Raw genomic sequence first — 5655 nt, 5'->3', positions numbered from 1 at the left:
AATAAGTCCTTTTCGTGATTAGAATCCTCATTGTCATTAACATCGTCAGTATATTTATTGGGCATCTAAGAACTATTAGAAGAATTTGAAGGATTCAATCATCCATTTTCCAAGTATACCTAGATTATAGATGAGTGTGAATGAAGGACAACTGAACTTTAAGTTTTTTTTTTTTTTCAATAAGTGAAGTAAAAAAATAATATGTTTATAAGTATTTAAATATTATTTATGATCACAAGATTCGATCTTAAAGTGTAAAATACAACGATAATTAAACACATAATTGTTAAAAACAAATATTAAATGTACAATACAGTCATTGGAAATTGAGTTATTCTCAAATACCACCATGCATCAAAAAATGGATTAATAATAGTGATGCATTATAAATAAGCTCGTGAAAGAGAAGTATAGATTAATAATTTGATCTTGAAATTTCAATGAAATAAGATTGTCACTATATGAAGTGTCATAAAGTGGAATCGTTGAGACGTCAAATCAAAGTGGTGTTATAAATGATATTAATGTTGTAATGTAGTTAGTAGACTGGAACAGGACGTTCCCAGATTGGAACGGGCCGTTCTAAACTACTAAAATAACGGTGATTTATTAGCCTAGAATGGGTCGTTCCCAAACTGGAACAGGTTATTCCAAACTACTAAATAGGCCTGTGAATCTTAGACTAGCACGAGTTGTTCCAAAGTCATTGTGAGTTAAATTCAACTCCAGAACGGACCATTCCGGTTTTAGAACGGGTCGTTCTAAATGTGCTAGAACGGGTCGTTTTGGTTTCAGAACGGGTCGTTCTGCATGTGAATTTTACACATGATGCAGGAGCCCAGAACGAGCCGTTCCAGATTCGAAACAAGTCATTTTGGCCGTTCCATATTTCTATAAATAGGACTTGTGGGCAGTTGAGGAGAAATGGAGGTTTTAGAAAGAAGTTATAGAGAGAAAGACTTTGGACTAAAAAACTTACTTTTGGAGGGTTGAAGTTCAAGAGTCAAGCTTTGGAGGATATTTCTTCTTCTTCTTCTTCTCAGATTCTTGGCTTTTCAAGCCAATCTTAAGATAAGGGAAGCTAGATTGTAGAGTTTTTTGGTGATGCTTTTGTGATGAAGATGAGATGTAAATGAGATGTATGTTGTAGTTATGTTGTGAAGTTGTTTACATGTTGTTTGTTGTTAAATTATTAATAAGTTGATAGGTATAAGTTGAAGTGGTTTATAAGTTGTAAAGTTGTATTAGGATGTATGTGGAAAAGTTATGTTGTTTAAAGTTGTTAAAGTTGAGATTGATGACTATAGTTGTTTATTGTTGTAAAGTTGTATAATTTTTCTATTGTTGTAAAGTTGTTAAGATGTCTATTGCTGTAAAGTTGTTAAGATGCCTATTACTGTAAAGTTGTTAAGATGCCTATTGCTGTAAAGTTGTTAAGATGTCTATTGCTGTGAAGTTGTTAAGATGCCTATTGCTGTAAAGCTGTGATGATGAGTTGTTGATCACTAAGACTATGGGAGATGTTTTCGAAGTTGTTCATCCCATTGTGTGGATTGAGATAGTTGTGGTGCTCTAAGAGCCCAATTTGTTGAAAAACCCTCCTTGGGAAGTTGTCCCTTGGAGTGGACGTTGTGTTGTTCTCCTCTAGGACTTAGTTGATCTCATGTGTGGACAAGGTCGAGGCACACGTGTACAAAGCGAGCACGATATAGGGGCCAGGCCGAGCTATACTGATTACAAGCGGCCAAATGTTTATTGTTGTAAAGTTGTTATGGTGTATATTGTTGTAAAGTTGAAAAGCTGGGGACATATGGTGAAGATATATGTCCTATGTTGAGATACATAGTACTAAGGAGATAAGTTGAAAGTTGTTTTAAAGTTAAATCCCTTAGTACTTTGTGGGCGAACATGGAAGTAGTCGATCCATGTCATGGTTGATTGACCAATTTGAGTAAGGTATCTAGTTGGAGATGTAGTCTTTGACTAGGTATTGGAGGGTGCGTGGTACTTGGAGGACAGTGGGTGGGCTAACTCCATATGTGGATTGGTGATGCCAGCCAAGGCCGTCGTAGGCTCATATCCAAACCCTTTTATCCTGACAGTAGTACTGCACCTCCGAGTCTAAGTGGCACACCTGAGCGATCGCCTATTGTTGTCTATACCTGGTTCTCTTCGGAGTTCCTAACGTTGTTCTATACCTAACCTGGTGGAGATAGGTCAAACGCTGGATTCGGTAGGGTTTATGCCACCTAGACTGCTCAACCTCAGTTATTGGAGATCTTCGAGTTGAAATGCGTGATGACGCATAAGTTGTTGATGAGTTGATTTGTTTTTGATAAAAGTTGTATCTATGTTGTTATGTTGTTAAGTTGTGATTGTGTTGTATATTGATCTTGTTTAGGATGATGATAGTGTTGTTATGTTGTAAGTTGCTTAATTGTATACAAGTTAATGATGATGCTAGTGTCGCTAGATTACCTGTGTTATAAGTTATTTTAAACATGTGTTGTTAAAGGTGTTGATACAGCGTTCATATGTGGAATCAAGTTGAAATGATGTTAAGCTATATAATATATGTGTTGTTTATCTTTTGTGTTGGATGTGAAGATGATTATGTAGTTGTGTTTCATATTTAATATTTATGAGTTGTTTATTGTCTCTAGCTTATCCTTGTGTATTTCCATGTGGTTTGGACTGCGATGATCATACGTTGGTATGGGAGCAGGGTAGGGATAGGCTGGGGAGATAGCTACTGGAGGTCACAGGAGGTTCCTGGAGATGGATATTTTTTTTGTAGGCTACCTTATAGTAGCATATTTGTTGTATATAACTGGTTGTTGTTGGTTGCTTGATTAGCAACTTGTGTAGTAAATATTTTATTATACTATTTTAGTATATATTTTCCAGTAGTGTGTTGTGTTGTTGCATAGTGTGACGGCCACGACAGATCGTTACAAATGCAAATCCTCTCTCCTAGTATGTGTGCTTTAAGGACGAACCAACTGGAAGATGATGAGCTTGTAAAAACCTGAACACCAAAATGACTAAATGAGAGGGATTCAGAGATTTGTATAGGTATGAGACTATGAAATTGATCATGATTTAAAATAATTAATTTGTACTATCTATGATAACAAGATATATTTACTTTTCAATAATTCATGTAATGACCCACCATGGTCGTTATACTACAGAATAACACTACACACTACTGGAATATAATACTAAAATAGTATAATCAAACATTTACAACACAAGTTATTAATCAAGCAATCAACAACAACTATCTATATACAACAAAATATGTTACTATAAGGTAGCCTACAAAAAAAAATCTAACTCCAGGCACCTCCTATAGCCTCTAGCAGCTATCTCCCAGTCTATCCCTGCCTTGATCCCATACATCAGATGGTCATCGTAGTCCAAACCACATGGAAACATGCAAGAGTAAGCTAGAGACACATATACTATACATCTTAACATCATTTCTGTAACATCCCAAAATTTTATCCAATGAAAATAATTATTTTTATGTATTGGGATTATTAGAAGGTTTATCATATTTTTATTTAAGTATTTTACTATTTACGTATTTTACTATTCATGTATTTTACTATTCATGTATACATTTTTCACTATTCATAAATACGTATTTACGTATTTGTAAATATTATTTTACTGTGCACGTGCACAGTAACCGGCGGCTGCGAGGGACGCGGGTTTCAAATTTTTAATAAATTTGAATATAATAATGAATAGTGTATAGTAATTTATAATATTATTTTAATGAATAGTGCATAGTGCATAGTATTTTATAATATTATTTTAATGAATAATGCATAGTGCATAGTAACTTCAAAATTTCTATAAATAGGGGCCTAAGGTTTTGAAAATTTAGAATTCTAGAGAAAAGGAAATTCTGGAGAAATAGAGAGAGAAAGTAAGAGAGAGAGAAGGAGAAAGAAAAGGAGGTTCTGCTCTAGTGCCTTGTTTAAGGAGAAAGAGGAAGAGATTCTGCCCTAATTCCGATTCCTTTTTAAGGAAAGAAGAGAGGAGATTTTGCCCAAATTCTTATTTATCCAGGTAAGGGGGGAGTGAGAAACCTCGCTTGGGGGTGTGGGAATAATTGTTAAATAGTTTGTTTGTTGGATTGGCTCCCGATCCCTTGCCTGTTGTTTATTTCTTTGAATATGTATTATTGATGTGTTTTGTTTTATATATTATTTATTTACATATTAGAATCTGTTATTTGAATGGAAGGCTGAGCCTCCTAAGTATTTATAAATTTATAATCTATTATTTGAATGGAAGGCTGAGCCTCTTTATTTTCTTATATTTCCTTTTAAGCTTCCTACTTTATTTAAGAATTTTAATATATTATTATAAATAAAAAATATGATACCTAAGCAACCTCTGGACTGTTGGACTGTTGGACTGTTGGACTATTGAATTGTTGGACTGTTGGACTATTAGACTATTAAATTAGATTATTGAAATAAAGCATAATTATGAAATATGAATATGATATGTGTAATGTGCTAAATGTTGAGTCCATGAACGTATGACATGCATCATATGCATATATACTCCAGGTGTGCCGCTGAGGCCGCATACCCACGACTAACAAGGTGTACCTTTGGGTCACCCACGATATGCTAACGAGGTGTATGAATACCAGTGATAGGTGTGCCTTCAGGACACCAGTGATATAACATGCTAACGAGGTGTATGAACACCAGTGATAGGTGTACCTTTGGGTCACCAGTGATGAATTCTGAAACTTCTGTATGGCGCCACATGCATACATTAGTGAGTCAAGTCAAGAAAATCATTATACATAAGCATATATGTGATATTGATTATATATGTGTATTATATTGTGTGTGTGTGCTATTTAACTTTTATTTCTATATCTGCAACTGAGTGAGAAGTTTCTCACTCCCTTGTTATTTTTGTGTATATTTAAATTATGATGCAGATAATTAGCATGAGGCTGAGAATGTTGGTGGTGAAGCTTAGGCTTCTGTTTGGGTTTCGCTCTGATAGGATGTGACATCGGGATTAGCTAGACTTATTGTTAAATTATTATTATTTTTCTTTTGTAATTTTTATGTTATTTATGTTGAAAGTGTGTATTTTTGTCATATTATAATTTTACTAAAAGATTATAAGTTAATTCCTAACTAGGAGGCCCTGCCACCTTTACTGGGATTAATCTATAATCTTTATTTTATTATTTCTTGACAATTTGATACTTATAGTTGAAAATTATGAATGTGCATCTTTTACCCAATGATACTTGAGATAATTATTTTATATTAGACTAAGAAAGAATTTATATATAGATGGTTTATATCTATTGTAATTATGTTGGGGTAGAGGGTGTCACATTTAGTGGTATCAGAGCAGGTCGATTTAATCGACCGTGTGTGTTATGTGCTTATCATGACTCTATTGTGTACTCTGATTATGTCTTGTTTGTTGTGTATTATGATGATGATGTTCGTCTTGTGTTGATATTGTTGAGTTTGAGATTGTTAAGTTAATTTGTAATTAGAGAAAAGATAGTCATGATAGTGTTAGCTAGCTAGAGCTATTAGAACCTTGGATGTGAGTGATACATTGAGTGTACTAAGAGTTTATGATTGGTGGAGT

At 34.1% G+C, this 5655-nt stretch overlaps 1 long non-coding RNA gene across 1 annotated transcript; it reads left to right on the top strand.

Moving 5' to 3' along the window:
- The first annotated feature begins 3870 nt into the window (after positions 1 to 3870).
- LOC145951855 (uncharacterized) lies at positions 3871 to 5353 on the top strand. Its single transcript, XR_014429800.1, has 2 exons — positions 3871 to 4083; positions 4979 to 5353. It is a non-coding gene; the product is annotated as an uncharacterized LOC145951855 (long non-coding RNA).
- The last annotated feature ends 302 nt before the right edge of the window (positions 5354 to 5655 follow it).

This window comes from Cajanus cajan, chromosome 9, assembly GCF_000230855.2.
Source record: "Cajanus cajan strain Asha chromosome 9, NIPB_CcT2T_4, whole genome shotgun sequence".
Classification (NCBI taxonomy): domain Eukaryota; kingdom Viridiplantae; phylum Streptophyta; class Magnoliopsida; order Fabales; family Fabaceae; genus Cajanus; species Cajanus cajan.
Note: the sequence above shows the minus strand (reverse complement) of the source record. Positions and strands in the feature narration are given on the sequence as shown.